Source organism: Pristiophorus japonicus, unplaced genomic scaffold (genome assembly GCF_044704955.1).
Source record: "Pristiophorus japonicus isolate sPriJap1 unplaced genomic scaffold, sPriJap1.hap1 HAP1_SCAFFOLD_305, whole genome shotgun sequence".
NCBI classification, from domain to species: Eukaryota; Metazoa; Chordata; class Chondrichthyes; family Pristiophoridae; genus Pristiophorus; species Pristiophorus japonicus.
Window position 1 is genome coordinate 645,524 of NW_027252835.1, and position 19,455 is coordinate 664,978.

At 56.5% G+C, this 19,455-nt stretch overlaps 1 non-coding gene across 1 annotated transcript; it reads right to left on the reverse strand.

Annotated features, from left to right (window-relative positions):
• Positions 1–18,328: 18,328 nt before the first annotated feature.
• trnaf-gaa (transfer RNA phenylalanine (anticodon GAA)) lies at positions 18,329–18,401 on the reverse strand. Its single transcript has one exon. It is a non-coding gene; the product is annotated as a tRNA-Phe (tRNA).
• Positions 18,402–19,455: the final 1,054 nt, after the last annotated feature.

A 19,455-nucleotide genomic window follows, 5' to 3' on the forward strand; every position in this document is an offset into this window, starting at 1 on the left:
GGGTGAGCGAGAGGCTGGGGAGAGTGAGAGAGGCTAGATGGAGAGAGAGGCTGGGGGAGAGTGAGAGAGACTGGAAATAGAGAGAGGCTAGGGAACAGGGAGAGGCTGGGGGGAAGTGAGAGAGGTTTAAGGGAGTGAGAGAGGCTGGTGGAGAATGAGTGAGGCTGGGGGAAGAGTGAGAGAGGCTGAGGAGAGAGGGAGAGGCTGGGGGAGTGTGTAAGGCTGTAGGGTGTGCGAGAGGCAAGGGGAAATTGCGTGTGGCTGGTCGAAGAGGGAGTGAGGCAGGGGGAGAGTGAGAAAGGCTAGGGAAGATTGAGAGAGATTGGGGCGAGATCGAGTAGCTGGGGAGAGTGACAGAGGTTCGGGGAGATTGAGAGTCTGGTGGAATGAGAGAGACTGTGAGATTGACAGAGACGCTGGGGGAGAGTGTGAGAGGCTCAGGAGAATTATAGAGGCTGAAGGGAGAGAGAGACTGTGGAGAAAGGGGGGAAGACTGGAGGAAGTGAGAGAGTCTGGTGGAGAGGTAGAGGCTAGGGTAAGTGAGAAGCTGGGGGGAGTGAGAGAGACTGGGGGTGTGAGACATGTTGGGGGAGCGTGAGAGAGGGTGGGGAACGAGTGAGAGAGGCTGGGGGAGTGTGAGAGGATAGGGTGAGAGTGAGAGACTGGGGGACAGTGAGAGACCGGTAGGGAGAGAGAGAAAATGGGAGGAAATTCAGAGACTGTGGCGGAGAGAGGGAGACCGAGGGAGAGTGAAAGATTGATGGGAGAATGAGAGGCTGGGGCGATTGAGAGAAGCTGGGGGAAGAGTGAGAGAGTTTTGGGGAGAGGGAGAGGCTGAATGTTCAGAGAGGCTGGAGGGAGTGAGAGGGGCTGGGAGAGATTGAATGAGGATGGGGAAGAATGAGTGAGCCTGGAGGAGAGTGAGAGAGAATGGTTGAATTTGAAAGGCTGGGGGGAGAGTGAGAGAGGCTGGGGGAGTGAGAGAGGCTGGGGAGAGATAGAGACTGTGGAGGAGAGGGAGATTTTGGGAGGAGAGTGAGCGACTGGGCAACATAAGGAGAGGCTGGGAAGAGAGAGAGAGGCTTGGACGAGAGTGAGCGAGATTGGAGCAGTGAGAGAGGCTGGAAGAGAGTGAGAGAGGCTGGGGGAGAGTGAGAGATGCTGAGGGTAGAGAGAGGCTGGGGGAGAGTGAGAGAGACTGAAGGTAATTAGAGAGGCTAGGGGAGAGGGAGAGGCTGGAGGTGTAAGAGAGGCTGGAGCGAGTGAGAGGAGCTGGGGAGAGTGAATGAGTCTGGAGGTAGAGTGACAGAGGCTGGTGGGATAGCGAGAGGCTGGAGGGGTTAGAGTGGCTGCAGGGTGTGAGAGAGTCTGGGAGAGAGAGTTTGAGGCTGGGGAAAGAGGACAAGAGGCTGAGGGAAAGTGAGAGAGGGTGGGGGAAATTGAGAGAGATTGGGGGAGTGAGAGAGGCTGGGGAACGAATGAGAGGGGCAGGGGAGAGTGAGAGAGACTTGGGGCGTGAGTGAGACTGGGGGAGTGATAGAAGATGGGGAAGAGTAAGAGATACTGGGGACAGTACAAAACTGGGTGAAAATGAGAGGATGGGAGGAGAGTGCAAGAGGCAGGGGAAAGTGTGAGATTGGGAGGCAGAGAGAGAGGATGGGAGGAGAGTGAGAGATTGGGGGCAGGAAAGAGGCTGAGGGAGAGTGAGAGTTGCTTGGGGGATAGAGAGATGCTGGGAAAAGCGTGAGAGGGGCTGGAGGTGAGTGAGAAAGACTGGTGAAGAGGGAGAGAGGCCGAGGGAGAGTGAGCGACTGGGGGAGATAGAGAGGCTGGTGAGTGGTTTGAGAGGGGCTGGGGAAAGTGAGAGAGTGAGTCTGGGGAGGTGTGAGAGTCCGTGGGTGTTGATAGACGTGGGGGGCGGAGAGAATGAGCGAGAATGGTAGGTGAGAGGGGCTGTAGAAAGTGAGAGAGGATGGGGGAGAGTGAAAGGCTGGTGGTGAATGGGAGATGCTGGGGGAAGAGTGCGAAACGCGGGGGAGAGTGAGAGGTACTGGGTGGAGAAAGAGAGATTTTGGTGAAAGAACGAGGCTAGAGAGAGTGACAGAGCATGGGGGAGATTGCGAATCTGGTGGAATGAGAGAGACTGAGGAATTGACAGAGAGGCTGTGGGAGTTTGTGAGAGCTTTGGGGAGATTGAGAGAGGCTGAAGGGAGAGTGAGGTTGGGGGAGAGTGAGAGTAGTTGGCTGAGTGAGAGTGGCTGGGGGAGTGAGAGAGTCTGCGGGAGAGAGAGTGAGACTGGGAAAGAGGGAGTGAGGTTGAGGGAGACTGTGAGACGCCGGGGTAAAGTGAAATAGACTGGGCGGAGAATAGGAGAGATTGCGGGACAGAGAGAGGCTGAGGAGAGTGACAGACGCTGCGGGAGTGTGAGAGGCTGGGGGGAATGATAGAGACTGGGGAGAGTGAAAGGATGGAGGGAGTGAGAGAGGCTGGGGTATGTGAGAGGGGCTGGGGAGATTGAGAGAGGCTGGGGGCATGAGTTAGGCTGGGGGAAGAGGGAGAGAGTCTGAGTGACTGAAAGAAGCTGGGGGAGAGTAAGAGAGGCTGGGCGACAGTGCAAGACTGGTCGAGTGGGAGAGAGAGTGGATGGGAGGAGAGTGAGAGAGGCAGGGGAAAGTGAAAGTGGGAGGGAGAGAGAGGACTGGAGGAGAGTAAGAGTGACTGGGGAGAGCGAGTGAGGTGGGGATGAAGGAGAGACTGGGGGAGAGAGAGAGGCTCGGGAGGGGAGTGAGAGAGGCTGGGGGAAGTGCGAGTGGCTTGGGGTAGAATGGGAGAGATTGGTAAGAGAGAGGGCTGTGGAGAATGAGAGAGGCTGGGGTAGAGTGAAAGCGGCTGCGGGGCGTAGAGAGAGGTTGGGGGAGAGTGAATGAGGCTGGGGGAAGAGTGAGAAATGCTGGGGGAGAGTGAGAAGCTGGAGGTGAGTGAGAGATGCTGGGGCGAAGAGTGTGAGTGGCAGTGGGGAAGTGAGAGAGGCTCGCTGAGAATGAGAGAGATTGGGGCGAGAAAGTGAGGCTGGGGAGAGTGACAGAGCTGGGGGAGAGTGAGATTCTGGGGGAAGGAGGAAGATTTCGGATTGACAGAGAGGCTGGGGAAGGCTCAGCAAGGCAGGTGAGACTGAGAGTGACTGAGGGAAGAGAGAGGCTTGGGGAGAGTGAGAGAGGCTGGAGTGAGTGAGAGAGGCTGGGAAGAGTTTGACGATGGGGAAGAGTAAGTAAGGCTAGGGGGCAGTGAGAGATGCTGGGTGAGAGAGAGAGACTGGGGGAGTGTGAGAATCTGGGGGAGAGTGAGAGGCTAGGGGGAGTGAGTGAGACTGGGGGGAGAGAGAGGGGCTGGAGTGAGTGAGTGAGGTTGGGCAACGAGTGAGAGGGGCTGAAGGCGAGAGAGAAGCTGCGGGGCGTGTGCGAGGCTGGAGGGAGCGAGGGAGACTCGGTGAGAGTGTGAATCTGGGGGAAGGGTAAGTGAGGCTTGGGGGCTGAGAGAGAGGCTGGGGAAAGAGAGAGAGACTGGGGGGAATGCGAGAAGCTGGGAGGAGAGGGAGAATCTGCGCGGAGTGAGAGAGACTGGGGGAGTGAAAGGGGCTAGGGGAATTTGAGAGAGGCATGGGGACGAGAGAGAGGGGTTGGGGGAGAGAGAGAGAGGCGGGGACGAGAGAGAGGCTGGGGGGTGAGTGATAGAGGCTGGGCGTGTGAGAGAGGCTGGGGGAGTCAGAGAAGTTGGAGGGGAGAGAAAGACTGGGGTACAGTGAGAAACTGCAGAGGAGGGCGAGAGAGAGGATGGGAGGAGAGAGAGAGATTGCGGGGGAGAGAAACAGACTGGGGGGAGAGAGAGAAGCTGGGAGGAGAGTAAGAGAGGCTGGAGGAGAGTGAGAGACTGGGTGGTGAGAGAAAGGTTGGGGAGGTAAGTGAGAGAGACTGGGGGAAGTGAGAGAGTCTGGGTGATTGTGAGAGGCTGGGAGGAGAATGGGAGAATTTTGTGGGAGAGAGAGACTGGGGACATTGAGAGTGACAGGGTGAGAGTGAGAGCGGCTGAAGGCTGTGAGAGAGGTTGGGGAAGAGTGAGTTAGGCTGGGGGAAGAGTAAGAGTGAGAAATGCTTGGGGAGAGTGAGAGGCTGGGGCGTGTGAGAGAGGCGGGGCGAAAGAGAGAGGGGCTGGGAGAGAGGGAGAGGCTGAGGAGAGTGAGAGAGGCTGGAGTGAGTGAGAGATTGTAGGAAGAGTGAGAAAGACTATAGGAATGTGAAAGGCTTGGGGGAGATTCAGAGAAGCTGGGGGGAGAGTGAGAGAAATTGGGGGGAGAGAGAGTCTGGGGCGAGTTCGAAAGGATGGGATGAGTAAGAGAGCCTGGTGGAGTCGGGGAGAGGCTGGGGGATAGTGATCGAGACTGGGGGGAGTGAGAGAGACTGGAAGGAGAGTAAGACATACTGGTGGGAGTGACAGAAGCTGGGGGAGAGGGAGAGGCTCGGGGGAGTGAGAGAGGCTAGGGAGAGGTTGAGAGGCTGGAGGGCGTGAGAGAGTCTTTGGAGAGTTTGCGGCTGGTGGAAGAGTAATTGAGTCTATGGGGGAGAGGTAGAGGCTGTGGGGTGAGAGAAAAACTGTGGGGAGTGAGAGAGGCAGGAGGGGAAAGGGAGATGCTGGGGTGAGTGAGAGAGAGTGGAGGGAGTGAAAGGGGCTGGAGGAGATTGAGAGAGGCATGGGGGACGAGTGTAGCGGCTTGGGGAGAGGGATAGACAGGCTTGGGGACAGTGAGAGACTGGGGGGAGAGAGCGAGAGGATGGGAGAAGAGTGATAGATTGCGGGGAGAGAGGCTGAGCGAGAGTGAAATAGGCTGGTGTGAGAGAGAGAAGCTGGGAGGAGAGTAAGAGAGGCTGGAGGCGAATGAGAGAGACTGGGGATGAATGAGAGTGGCCGGGGGGTAGTGAGAGACTGGGGGGAGAGAGATATGTTGGGGAGGTGAGTGAGAGAGGCTGGAGTAAGCGAGAGAGTGTGGGGATTGTTAGAGGCTGGGTTGGGGGGTGAGACAGGCTGGAGGGCGAGAGAGTGGCTGGAGGGAGAGTGAGAGAGGCTGAGCAAGTGCGAGAGGCTGGGGGAGTCAGAGAGGTTGGAGGGGAGAGAAAGGCTGGGTGACAGTGCGAGACTGGGCAGGGGGGAGAGAAAGAGGATGGGAGGAGAGTGAAAGATTGCGGGGGAGAGAGTCTGAAGCAGAATGAAACAGGCCGGGTGGAGAGAGAAAAGCTTGGAGGAGCGTAAGAGAGGCTGGAGGAGAGTGAGAGAGACTGGTGAAGAGCGAAAGAGGCCGGGGGGAGAATGAGAGACTGGCGGGAGAGAGAAAGGTTCTGGAGGTGAGTAAGAGGGGCTGGAGTAAGGGAGAGGGGGAGTATGAGAGGCTGGGGGGAGTGTGAGAGAGGCTGGGAGGAGAGTGGGAGAATTTGGTGGGAGAGAAAGACTAGGTAGATTGAGAGAGGCAGGGTGAAGGTGAGAGTGGCTGGGGGGTGTGAGAAAGGTTGGAGGGAGTGAGAGAGTCTGAGGAGATTGAGTGAGTCTTGGGGAAGAGTGAGACATGCTGAAGGAGAGTGAGAGAGGATGGGGGAGTGCGAGAGAGGCTGGAGGAAAGTGACAGATTTTACGGACAGTGAGAAAGGCTATGGGAATGTGAGAGGCTTGGGGTGAGTCAGAGAGGCTGGGGGGACAGTGAGAGAAATTGGGGGAGAGAGAGAGGCTGGGGCGAGTGAGAAAGGATGGGGTAGAATGAGAGAGGCTGGTGGAGTGGGAGAGAGGCTGTGCGGGGCGGGGGGAGAGTGATTGGCTGGGGGGAGTGAAAGTGGCTGGAGGGGGTGGAGAGAAACTGGTGTAGCGTGAGCACGGTTGGTGGATAGTGATAGAGGCAGGGGGGAGAGTGAGAGAGACTGGAAGGAGGGTGAGATAAACTGGTGGGAGTGACAGAGGCTGGGGGAGAGTGAGAGGCGAGAGGGAGTGAGAGAGGCTGGGGCGAGTGAGAGGCTGGAAGGAGAGTGAGAGAGGCTGGAGGAGAGTGAGAGAGTCCGGGGAAGAGCGAGAGAGGTTGGGGAGAGACTGAGAGATTGGGCGGGGAGAGAGCGGCTGGGAAGGAGGTGTAGAAAGGCTGGCGGAAGTGAGCGAGGCTGGGTGAGTGTGACAGGATGGGGGAGGGTAAGAGAGGCTGGGGGAAGACCGAGAAATGCTGGGGGTGGGAGAGAGGCTGGGGGTAGTGTGAGTGAGGCTGGGGCGAGAGAGAGGCTGGGGGTGAGTGAGAGAGGCTGAGGGTAAGAGTGTGAGAGGCGGGGGAGAGTGAGTGTGGCTGTGCGGAGAATTAGAGAGATAGGGGCAAGAGACATCGGCTGGGGAGAATGACAGAGGCTGGGGGACAGTGAGAGGCTGGGAGAATGAAGGAGACTGGGGATTGACAGAGAGGCTGGGGACAGTGCGAGAGTCTGGTGAGCCTGAGAGAGGCTGAGGGGCGAGAGAGGCTGGGGGAGCGTGAGAGAGACTGGAGGGAGTGAGAGAGGCTGGAGGGAGAGGGAGAGGCTAAATGGAGTGAGAGTGGCTGGGGTGAGTGAAAGGGGCTGCGGGAGAGTGACCGAGACTGGGGAATTGAGAGAGGCTGGGGGAGACTGAGAGAGGCTTGAATAGAGTGAGAGAGACTGGGTAAGAGTGAGAGAGACCGGGGCGAGAGTGAGAGACTGGGGGTGAGAGAGAAGCTGGGGAAAGTAAGAAAGGCTGGGAGAGTGCGAGACGCTGCAGGCAGAGTGAGAAATGCTGGGTGGAGAGTGGAAGATGTTGGGGGAGATTGAGAGAGGATGGGGAGAGTGAAAGAGGCTAGGGGAGAGTGAGAGTGGCTGGGGGAAGAGTGTTAGAGGCTGGGGGAGAGTGAGAGAGCCTGGGTGGAGAATGAAGGAGATTGGGGGGAGAGTGAGAGGCTGGGGAGAGTGACAGAGGCCGGGCGAGACCTAGAGACTGGGGGGAATGAGAGAGACGGGGGGATCGCCGGAGAGGCTGTGGGAGACTGAGAGAGGCTGGGGAGACAGAGAGAGGCTGAGGGGTGAGAGAGGCTGTGGAAGATTGAGAGAGACTAGAGGGTGTCAGAGTGGCTGGGGGCAGAGGGAAAGGCTAGGGGGAGTGAGAGAGGCTGGGGCGAGGGAGAGAGGCTGGAGGGAGTGAGAGAGACTGGGGGAGATGTGTGAGGCTGGGGGAAGAGAGTGAGAGATTGGGAGACGGGGAGAGAGGCTAAGGGAGAGTGAAAGAGGCTGGGGAAGACAGAGATGTTGGGAGGAGATTGAGAGAGGCTGGGGGGGAGAGAGAGAGACTGGGGAAGAGGGATAGAGGACGGGGGGAGAGTGAGAGACTGGGGAGGGAAGTGAGAGAGGCTGGAGCAAGTGAAAGAATCTGGGGAGTGTGAGAGGTTGGGGGAGTGTGAGAAAGGCTCGGAGGAGAGTGGGAGAGATTGTTGGGAGAGAGAGGCTGGGCGATTGAGAGAGACTAGGTGAGAGTGAGAGTGGCTGGGGGGAGGGAGAGAGGCTGGGGGGAGAGTGAGTGAGGTTGCGGGAAGAGTGAGAAATGCTGGGGGTGAATGGGAGGCAGGGGCGAGTTAGATAGGCGGAGCGAGAGTGAGAGGCTGGTGGCGAAGTAGAGGCTGAGTGGAGTGCGAGGTGCTCGAGGGAGTGAGAGAAGCTGGGGGAGATTGAGTGAGTCTGCGGGAAGAGTGAGAAAAGCTGGAGGAGAGTGAGTGTGGATGGGGGAGTGTGAGAGATTTTGGTGAGAGTGGGAAATGCTGTGAGAATGTGACAGGTTTGTGTGAGTGTCATGAGGCTGGGAGAGAGTGAGAGAAATTGGGGAGAGAGCGGGGCTGGGGCGTGATAAAAGGATTGGGGAGAGTGAGAGGAGCCGTTGGAGTGGGAGAGAGGGTGGGGGGAGAATGATAGGCTGAGTGGAGTGGGAGAGTCTAGGGGGATTGAGTGAGGCTGGCGAAGCGTGAGAGGTGTTGGTGGATAGTGATAGAGATTGGAGGGATGAAGGGAGACTGGGAGGAGAGTGAGAGAGACTGGTGGGAGTGACAGAGTTTGGGGGAGAGTGAGAGAGGCTGGGGGAGAGTGCGAGGCTGGGGGCAGAGTAATTGAGGCTGGGGGCAGAGGGTGAGGCTGGGAGGAGTGAGAGAGGCTGGGCGGGTGAGAGAGGCTGGGGGCCGAGGAAGAGATGCTGGGGGAAGAGAGAGAGGTTGGGGGAATGAGAGAGATTGGGGGGATTGATAAAGAGGCAGGGGGAGACTGAGAAAAGCTTTGCTGATGAGAAAGGCTGAGTGGAGAGACAGTCTTGATGAGAGTGAGGGAGACAGGAGGGAGTGAGAAAGGTTGGGGGAGTGAGAGGCTGGGGAAGAATGAGAATGGCTGGGAGACAGTGAAAGACTGGTGGAGAGAGAAAGAGGACGGGAAGAGAGTGAGAGATTAGAGGGCGGGGAGAGAGGCTTGTGATGGAAGTGAGAGAGGCTTGGGGAAGTGCGAGACTCTGGGAGAGGGTGAGAGGCTCCGGGGAGTGTGAGAGAGCTTGCGGGGAGAGTGGGAGAGATTGGTGGAAGGGAGAGGCAGGGGAGATTGAGAGAGGCTGGGTGAGTGTGAGATCGACTGGGGGGAGAGAGAGAGGCTTGGGGAGATAGTGAGTGAGGCTGCGGGAAGAGTGACAAAAGCTGGTGGAGAGTGAGAGGCTGAAGGTGAGTGAGAGAGGCGAGGCGAAAGTGAGAGAGGCTGGGGGAGAGGGAGAGCTGAGTGGAGTGAGAGATGCTTGAGGGACTGAGAGCGGCTGGGGGCGTTGACTGAGTCTGGGTGAAGACTATGAGAGGCGGGAGGAGAGTCAGAGAGGATGGGGGAGCGTGAGAGAGGCTGGAGGAGAGTCAGAGAGTTTGGGGAGTGTGAGAAAGGCTGTGGGAAGGTTAGAGGCTGGGGGAGAGTGAGAGCAATTGGGGGAGACATGGAGGCTGCGTCGAGGGAGAAAGAGTGAGTGTGAGAGAGGCCGGTGGAGTGGGAGAGAGGTTGGGGGGACAATGATAGGCTGGGGGGAGTGGGAGAGGCTGGGGGGATTGAGTGACGCTGGTGGAGTGTAAGAGGGGCTGGTGGATAGTGAGAGTGGCTCGGAGGAGTAAGAGAGATTGTGGAGAGTGAGAGAGGCTGGGGGCGAGAGAGAGGCTGGGGGGAGAGTGAGAGTGGCTCGGGGAGTAGAGAGAGACTGGGGGAGTGGAAAATGCTGGGTGGGAGAGATAGAGGATGGGAGGAGAGTGAGAGCTTGGTGGGGCAGAGAGAGGCAGAGGGAGAGTGAGAGAGGCTGTGGGGAGACAGAGAGGATGGGAGGAGAGCGAGAAAGGTTGCAGGAGGGTGAGAGAGACTGGAGAAGAGTGAGAGAGGCCGGTCGGAGAGTGAGAGATTTGGGGGAGAGAGAGAGGCTGGGGAGGGGAGTGAGACAGGCTGGGGGAAGTGGTAGATGCTGGGAGAGTGTGAGAGGATGCGGGCATAGTGAGAGAGGCTGGGGGGGTGGGGGAAGTGGGAGATGCTGAGGAAGAGTGCGAAAGGAAGGGGAGAGTGAGAGAAGTTAGGGAAAGAGTGAGAGTAGATGGGGAAGAATGTGAGAGGCTGGGGGAGAGTGAGAGAGGCTGTGGAGACAGAGAGAAGCAGAGGGGAGAGAAGCTGTGGGAGAGTGAGAGAGACTGGAGGGAGTCAGAGATGTTGTGGGCAGAGAGAGATGCTAGGGGGACTGAGAGAGTCTGGGGCGACAGAGAGAGGCTGAAGGGAGTGAGAGAGTCTTGGGGAGAGTGTGAGTCTGTGGCAAGGGTAAGTGAGGCTTGGGAGAGAGTGAGAGGCTGCGGGGAGTGGGAGAGACTGCGAGAGTGAGAGAGGCTGCAGGGTAGAGGGAGAGGCTGGGGGGGGTTGAGAGAGACTGGGGGGCGTGAAAGCGGTTGGTGGAGAGTGAGCGAGGCTGTGGGGTGAGAGAGAATCTGGGAGAATGTGAGAGCGGCTGGGGGAGTTTGAGAGGCTGGGGAGTGAGAGAAGCTGGAGGTGAATGAGAGAGACTGGGGTGTGTGAGAGCGGGTGGGGGAGTGTGAGAGTGGCTGGTGGACAGTGAGAGACTGGGGGAGAGAGAGAGAGGATGGGAGGAGAGTGAGAGATTGTGAGACGGGGGAGAGGCTGTGGGACAGTGATAGAGGCTGGGGGGAGAGAGAAGCTGGGAGGAGAGTGAGAGAGGCTGGAGGAGAGTGAGAGAGACTGGGGAAGAGTGAGAGAGGACGGGGGAGAGTGAGAGACTGGGGAGTGAAGTGAGAGAGTCTGGGGGACTGTGAGCGATGCTGGGGGAGAGTGAGGGAAATTTGGGGAGAGAGAGAGGCTGGTATGAGTGAAAAAAGATGTGTGAGAGATGCCGGTGGAGTGTGAGAGAGGCTGGCAGGGGGTAGAGTGATAGGCTGGAGGGAGTGAGAGAGGCTGCTGGGATTGCGAGACGCTGGTGGAGCGTGGGAGTTGCTGCTGGATTGTGAAAAAGGCTGGGGGAGGAGTGTGAAAGAGACTGGTGGGAGTGACAGAGGGTGGATGAGAGTGTACGGCTGGGGGAAGGGTAAGTGAGGCTGGGCGGGAGATGGAGAGACTGTGGGGAGTGAGAGAGGCAGGAGGGGAAAGGGAGATGCTGGGGCGAGTGAGAGACACTGCGGGGAGTGAAACGGGCTGGGTGAGAGTGAGAGGTGCATGGGGAACGAGCGGGACGGGCTGGGGGATACGGAGAGTGGCTGGGGGGCATGGGAGAGATTGGGGGAGAATGAGAGAGGCTGGCGGAGTGAGAGGGGCTAGGGTAGTGAGAGAGGCTGGGGAGACGGAGAGAGAGGCTGGGGAACAGTGAGAGACTGGGGGAGAGAGAGAGGATGAGACGAGAGTGAGAGATTGGTGAGAGAACGAGAGGTTGAGGGAGAGTAGGAGACGCTGCAGGGAGAGCGAGAGGCTGGGAGGAAAGTGAAAGAGGCTGGAGGAGAGTGAGAGAGACTGGTGAAGAGTGAGAGAGGCTGGGGGAGAATGAGAGACTGCGGGGAGGGAGGGAGTCTGGGGATTGGAGTGTGAGAGGCTGGGGGAGTGTGAGAGAAGCTAGGGAGTGTGAGTGAGGCTGGGGGAGATTGAGAGAGGTTTGGGGAAGAGTGAGAATGGCTGCGGGAGATTGAGAGAGATTGGGTGGAGATTGAGCGAGATTGGGGGGCGAGAGAGAGACAGTGGAGAGTGACAGAGGTAGGGGGAGAGTCAGAGGATGGGGGAAGGATATACTGGGGGAATTTATAGCGAGGCTGAGGGAGAGTGAGAGAGGCTGGGGAGACTGAGAGAGGCTGAGGGGAGAGAGAGGCTGGGGGAAAGTAAGAGACTGAGGTGGAGCGAGAGGATGGGAGGAGAGTGAGAGATTGGTTGGCGGCGAGAGAGAGGCTCAGGGAGAGTGAAAGAGGCTAGGGAGAGAGAGAGTCTGGGAAGAGAGTGAGAGAGGCTGGAGGAGAGGGAGAGAGACTGGTAAAGAGTAAGAGAGGCTGGGGGGAGTAAGGGAGTCTAAGGCGAGGCAGAGATCTGGGTGGAGCGAAAGAGGCTCGGGGGAAATTGAGAGACTTGAGGGGGGGAGAGAGAGAGGTTGGGAGGAGCGTGAGAGACTGGGGGACAGAGAGAGAGGCTGGTGAGAGAGTGAGTGAGGTGGAGAGAGTGAGAGAGGCTGAGGGAGCGTGAGAGAGGCTGGAGAAGAGTGTGAGCGCCTGGGGGAGGGTCAGAGAGACTGGGGGAGAGTGAGATGTTGGGGGGAATGAAAGTGACTGGGGGGGGTTGATAGAGAGGCTGGGAGAGACTGCGAGAAGCAGGGGTGATGAGAGAGACTGAGGTGAGAGGGAGGCTGGGTAAGGGTTAGAGAGACTGGAAGGATTGAGAGAGGCTGGGGGAGAGGGAGAGGCTAGAGTGATGAGAGAGTCTCGGGCGAGGGAGAGAGGATGAAGGAAGTGAGAGAGGCTGGGGAGAGTGTGAGGCTGGGGGCAGAGTAAGTGAGGCTGAGGGCCAGAGGGAGAGGCTGGGGGGAGTAAGAGAGGCTGGGGGAGTGAGAGAGGGTGGGGGCCGAGGGAGAGATACTGGGGGAAGAGAGAGAGGTTTGGGGAATTAGAGAGATTGGGGGAATTGATAGAGAGGCTGGGGGAGACTGTGAAAAGCTGTGCTGATGAAATAGGCTGAGGGGAGAGAGAGGCTGGGTGAGAGTGAGAGAGACAGGAGGGAGTGAGAAAGGTTGGGGGAGTGAGAGAGGCTGGGAAGAATGAGAGTGGCTGGGAGACAGTTAAAGACTTGTGGAGAGAGAGAGGATGGAAATAGAGTGAGAGATTGGGAGGCGGGGAGAGAGGCTGAGGGAGATTGAAAGCGGCTTGTGTAGAGAGAGAAGCTGGGAGGAGAGTAAGAGAGGCTGGAGAAGTGTGAGAGATTAGAGGGCGGGGAGAGAGGCTGAGGAGGGAAGTGAGAGAGGCTGGGGAAGCGCGAGAGTCTGGGAGAGTGTGAGGCTGGGGGGAGTGTGAGAGAGCTTGTGGGGAGAGTGGGAGAGATTGGTGGGAGGGAGAGGCAGGGGAGATTGAGAGAGGCTGGGTGAGTGTGAGAGCGACTAGGGGTGAGAGAGAGGCTGGGGAGACAGTGAGTGAGGCTGTGGGAAGAGTGATAAAAGCTGGTGGAGAGTGAGAGGCTGGACGTGAGTGAGAGAGGCAAGGCGAGAGTGAGAGAGGCTGGGGGAGAGGGAAAGGCTGAGTGGAGTAGAGAGGCTGGAGGGAATGAGAGAGGCTGGGGGGGTTGAGTGAGTCTGGGCGAAGACTGAGACAGGAGGGAGGAGAATCAGAGAGGATGGGTGAGTGTGAGAGAGGCTGCAGGAGATTCAGAGAGTTTGGGTAGTCTGAGAAAGGCTGTGGGACGATTAGTGGCTTGGGGAGAGTGAGAGAGGTTGGGGGAGAGTGAGAGCAATTGGGGGAGACATGGAGACTGTGTCGAGTGAGAAATAGTGAGTGTGAGAGAGGCCAGTGGAGTGGGAGAGAGGTTAGGGGGGCAGTGATAGGCTGTTGGGAGTGGGAGAGGCTGGGGGGATTGGGCGATGCTGGTGGAGTGTAAGAGGGGCTGGTGGATAGTTAGATTGGCTCGGGTGACTAAGAGAAACTGTGGAGAGTGAGAGAGGCTGGCGGCGAGAGAGAGGCTGGGGTAGAGTGAGAGTGGCACGGGGAGTAGAGAGCGGCTGGGGGAGTGAAATATGCTGGGTGGGAGAGATAGAGGATGGGAGGAGAGTGAGAGATTGGTGGGGCAGAGAGAGGCTGAGGGAAGAGTGTGACAGGCTGCAGGAGAGTGAGAGAGACTGGGTGGATATTGCACGAGATTGGGAGGCGAGAGAGAGACTGCGGAGAGTGACAGAGGCAGGGACAGACTCAGAGGCTGGGGGAATGAGAGATACTGGGGGGATTGAAAGAGAGGCTGGGGACAGTGAGAGACTGAGGAGTAGCGAGAGGATGGGAGGAGAGTGAGAGGTTGTGGGGTGGGGGAGAGAGAGAGGCTGAGGGACAGTGAAATCGGCTGGGGAGAGAGAGAGGCTGGAGGAGAGGGAGAGAGACTGGTAAAGAGTGAGAGAGTCTGGGGGGAGTAAGAGAGTCTGGGGCGAGTGAGAGAGACAGGGCGGAGCGAGAGAGGCTGACAGGGAAAGTGAGAGAATGCGGGGTAGGGGGGCGGGGGGAGAGAGAGATTGGGAGGAGTGTGAGAGACTGGGCGACAGAGAGAGAGAGGCTGTAGAGAGTGAGAGAGTCTGGGGGAGCGTGAGAGGCTGCAGGGAGAGTGAGAGACTGGGGGGGAGAGAGAGAGGTTGAGAGGAGTGTGAGAGACTGGGGGACAGAGAGAGAGGCTGGTGAGAGTGAGAGAGTCTGGGAGGAGCGAGAGAGGCTGGGGGGTTAGTGAGAGACTTGAGGGGGAGAGAGAGAGGTTGGGAGGAGAGTGAGAGACTGGGGGACAGAGGGAGAGGCTGGGGAGAGACTGAGAATGGGTTGTGGCAGTGAGAGACGCTGGAGAAAAGTATGAGAGGCTGCGGTAGAGTGAGAGACGCTGAGGGGAGAGAGAGGTTGGGGAGAGTGAGAAAGGTTGTGGGAGAGTGAGAGAGGCTGATGAGAGAGCGAGGCTGGGGGAGAGTGAGAGAGGCTGGAGGGAGCGGCAGAGGCTGGGGGAGAGTGAGTGAAGCAGGGGGACGTGTGGCAGAGGCTGGGGGTAGAAGGAGAGGCTGGGGGGAGTGAGAGGCTGGAGGGAGTTAAAAAGTCTGCGGGAGAGTGAGTGAGGCTGAGGAAAGAGTGAGTGAAGCTGTGGAGAGTGAGAGAGGCTGGGGGAGAGTGAGAGAGGTTGGCGAGAGTGAGAGTGCTGGGGTAGAGGGCGAGAGGCTGGGGGGAAGAGTGTGAGAATCTGGGAGTGAGGGTGAGAGGCTGGGGGAATTGACAGAGAGACTGGGAGAGAGAGAGAGATCCTGAGGGGAGGGAGAGGCTGGGTTAGAGTGAGAGAGACTGGAGGGAGTGAGAGAAGCTGAGGGCAAAGTGAGAGTCTAGGGGTAGTGACAGAGGCTGTTGCGAATGTGAGAGGCTGAAAGGAGTGAGAGAGGCTGGGGATGATTGTGATGCTGTGGAAGAGTAAGTGAGGCTTTGGGGGGAGACAGGGTGAAGCTGGGAGGGGGAGAGGGTGAGGCTGGGGGAGTGTGCGAGACTGGGAGAGTGAGAGGGGCTGTGGGTGAGTAGGTAAGGCTGGGGAACGAGTGTGAGGGGCTGTTCGAGGGTGAGAGAGGCTGGGGGCGTGAGGGAGTTTGGCGGGAGAGTGAATGAAGCTGGGGAGTGAGAGAGGCTGGGGGACTGACAAACTGGGAGGAGAGAGAGAGGATGGGAGGAGAGTGAGAGATTGCAGGCGGAGAGAGAGCCTGAGGGAGAGTGAGAGAGGCTGGGGGAGAGACAGAGGCTGGGATGAGAGTGAGAGAGGCTGGAGGAGAGTGAGAGACACTGGGGAAGAGTGAGAGAGGCTGGGGGAAGTGATAGAGGCTGGGGGAATGAGAAAAGCTTTAGGTACAGTGAGAGCGGCTGGGGGACGAGTGAGAAATGCTGGGGGAGAGTGAAAGGCTGGGGCGAGTGAGAGAGGCGGGGGGAGAGTGAGAAAGGCTGGGGGAGAGGGTGACGCTGAGGGGAGATAGAAAGGTAGAGGGAGTGAGAGAGGCTCAGGGACATTGATTGAGTCTGGCGGAAGAGTGAGAGATGCTGGAGGAGAGGGAGATAGATTGCGGAGAGAGACAGAAAGGCTGGGGCGAGTGAGAAAGGCTGGGGGAGAGTGAGCGACGTCGGTGGAGAGGGAGAGCGGCTGGGGGGTGAGAGTGATAGGCTGGCGGGAGTGAGAGAGGCTGGGGGGAGAAATGAGAGGCCGAGAGAAGAACGAGAGAGGCTGGGGGAGAGGGAGAGGCTGAGGGGGTTTGGAGAGACTGGAGGGAGTGAGAGAGGCTCGGGGTCATTGATTGAGTCTGGGGAAAGAGTGAGAGAGGCTGGACGATGATGAGAGAGGATGTGTGAAGAGTTAGAGAGGCTAAGGGAGAGAGAGGCTGGGAGAGAGTGAGAGAGGCTCGAGGAGCGTTAGAGGCCGGGGGGGATGAGAGAGGCTGGAGGGAGTGAGAGAGGTTGGGGGAGAGTGAGTGATGCTGGGAGAAGAGAGAGATAGGTCAGTAAAGTGTGAAAGAAGTTGAGGGAGAGTCAGTGAGGCTGGGGGGAGAATGAGAGAGATTGGGGTGAGAGGGAGAGGCTGGTGGGTGTGACAGAGGCTTTGGGAGAGTAGAAGCTGGGGGAATGAGAGAGTCTGTGTTGAGTTTGAGAGGCTGAAAGGAGTGAGAGAGGTTGGGGGAGAGTGTGAGGCTGGGCGAAGAGTAAGTGAGGCTGGGGATAGTGGGAGAGGCTGGGGGAGAGAGAGAGAGACTGGGGAAGTGAGAGAGGCTGGGATGGAGAGGGAGAGGCTGGGGGTTGTGAGAGACTGAGGAATTGAGAGGGGCTGTGGGGGAGTGAGAGAGGCTGGTGGGCGTGAGAAACGCTGCGATGAGTCTGAGTGAGGATGGGGGAGTGAGAGAAGCTGTGGAGAGTGCGATTGCCTGGGAGAGTGAGATGCTGGGGGAGTGAGAGAAGCTGTGGGAGACTGCGAGCGGCTCGGAGACAGTGAGAGACTGGGGTGGCGGGGAGAGGATGAGAGGAGAGTGAGATATGTGGGACTTAGAGTAGCTGAGGGAGAGTGAGAGACTCGGGGAAGAGAGAGAGACGCTGGGAGGAGAGTGAGAGAGTCAGGAGGAGAGTGAGAGAGGTTGGGGAAGAGTGAGAGAGGCAGGGGAAGAGTGAGAGAGCCTGGGAGGAGTGCGAGATGCTGGGGGAGCATGAGAGAGGCTGGGGGAAGTGGGAATTGCTGGGGGATAGTGAGAGAGGCTTGGGAAGTGGGGGAGGCCGGGGAGAGTGAGAGAGTCTGGGGGAAGGGTGAAAGGCGCTGGGGGAGGGTGAGAGAAGAGGCGGCGAGTGAGATAGGCTGTGGGAGAGTGAGAGAGGCTTGGGGGAGCGTGAGAGGCTGGGGGGAGAGTGAGAGAGGCTGGAAGGAGAGTGAGAGTGGCTGACGCTGAGATACAGAGACATGGGTTTGGGGGAAGACGGATCACGTTATTCCAAGTCCCTACAAGGAACATCGTTGGAGCGGTTGATATCCAGAAATCACGACTGTCAATATTTACAGGATACCCAATAAACCTGGGGAGGGGGGCGGGTGTCAAGGACGCACTTGCGTTTGTGTAAGGCACTTCAGCTGCGAGAGGGATGTACTTGGAATGGGGTCAGATACTTCAGCTGGGTAACGCATGCACGGCCTGGGATAAGGCATTTTTGCTCAGAGAGGCATGCACTTGGACTGGGATAAGGCACTTCGGCTGAGGGAGGCATGCACGTGGACTCGGCAAGGCACCTAGAACATAAGAAATATGAGCAGGAGTAGGTCATACGGCCCCTGGAGCTTTCTCCACCATTCAATAAGATCATCGCTGACCTGATCATGGACTCAGCTCCACTTCCCCGTCCGCTCCCCATAACCGCTTATGCTCTATCGTTTAAGAAATTCTCTATTTCTGATGAATGTATTCAATGTCCCAGCTTCCGCAGCTCTCTGAGGCAGCAAATCCCGCAGACTTGCAAACCTCTGAGAGAAGAAATTTCTCCTCATCTCTGTTTTCCACGTGTGGCCTCACCAATACCTTATATAACTGTAGTAAGACTTCCTTGCTTTTATAATCCATTCCTTTTGCAATAAAGATACCATTGACCTTCCTGATCACTGTTTTACCTGCATGCTATCATTTTTTATTTCAGGCACAAGTACCCCCAGGCCCCGCTGTACTGCGGCTCTTTACAATCTTTCTTATTTTAAGTAATAACTTGCACTTTGATTTTTTTCTGCCAAAGTGCATGACCTCACGCTTTCCACAATTATACTCCATCTGCCAATTTTTTGCCCACTCACTTAGCCTATCTATGTCCTTTTGCAGAATTTTTGTGTCGTCCTCACACATTGCTTTTCCTCCCAACTTTGTATCATCAGCAAAATTGGCTGCGTTACACACAGTCATTGTTCCAAGTCGTTAATATAGATGATAAATAGTTGGGATCCCAGCAATGATCCCTGCAGCACCCCACTGATTACTGGTTACCAACCAGAGAATGAACAATTTATCCCGACTCTCTTTTCTCTGTTAGTTAGCCAATCCGCTATCCATGCAAACATATTACCCCCAACCCTGTGAACTTTTATCTTGTGCAATAACCTTTTCTGTGGCACCTTGTCAAATGCCTTCTGGAAGTCCACATCCATTTGTTCCCCTTTATCCACCCTGTTCGTTACATCCTCAAAGAACTCCAGCAAAGTTCTCAAACATGACATCCCCTTCTTAAATCCATGTTAGAAACATAGAAACATAGAAAATAGGTGCAGGAGTAGGCCATTCGGCCCTTCTAGCCTGCACCGCCATTCAATGAGTTCATGGCTGAACATGCAACTTCAGTACCCCATTCCTGCTTTCTCACCATACCCCTTGATTCCCCTAGTAGTAAGGAATCCATCTATAGAAAAATAGAAATTAGTATCACGCAACCGCTGAACAGCCCATCCCTCAAGCACTGTCTCGATAGAAAACTAGCTTCTCCCATTAAAATATCGGAAACGCAAAATCACCAGATATTGCCAAAACCCGGGATTGAATCAGGGACCTTTAGATCTTCAATCTAACGCTCTCCCAACTGAGCTTTTTCGGCCGGATTCTGACAGACCGAATTTTGACTCTGCCAGACCGAATTTTGCTTTTCCAAATGTCTCCTTTAATAATGGACTCCAATGTTTTCCCACCCACAGATGTTAAGCTAACTGGTCTAAAGTTTCCTGCTTTTTGTCTGCCTCCTTTTTTGAATAGGGGCATTACATTTGCAGTTTTCCAATCTGCAACGGCTGGGGTAGGCATGCACGTGGAATGGGATAACGCACTTCGGCTGGTGGAGGGATGCACTTGGCCTGGTGTAAGGCACGTCAGCTGGGTTGGCTTGCACTTGAACTGTGGTAAGGCACTTCGGCTGAGGAGGGATGTGCTTGGACTGGGGTAAGGAACTTTGGCTGGCCCTTCCAGACTTCTTGGGTGCTCTGTCCTCTTTCGCTTACGGAAGTCAAAGTACTTCGAGTTATAATTTGCAAAGTCAGTGGTACCTTGGGATGTGCGGTTCAAGTTACACATTCTGGAACTTCAGGATTTGGTGTATCCGACAAGCGGACCAATCATAGACAAAGGGTAGAGTCTGCTGGCCATTTTTGCAGTACCAATAAGAACATCATATCATAACATGATTCGGCATTCAACATAGTTTTATGAAAGGGAAATCATGTTTAACATATTTATTAGAGTTTTTAAGGATGTAACTGGAAGGGTAGATAAAGGAGAACCACTGGATGTAGTACAGTTCGATTTCTAAAAGGCGTTCAATAAGGTGCCACATAAAACGTTGTTACACAAGTTAAGGAATGATTGGTTTGGAGATGATGTATTTGCATGGATAGAGGACTAGTTAACGGATAGCAAACAGAGTGCAGGGATAAACGGGACTTTTTCTGGTTGGCAGGCTCTAAATGGTGGAGTGCCGCAAAGAACAGTGCTGCAGCCTCAGCTATTTACAATCTATATTAATGACTGAATGAAGGGACCGAATGTAATGTATCCACTTTTGCTGCCGATACAATGATAGGTGGGATAGTGAGCTGTGAGGAGAAGATAGATAGACTTCTTGAGTGGGTAGTAAGGTAGAATATGGAGTATGGTGTAGG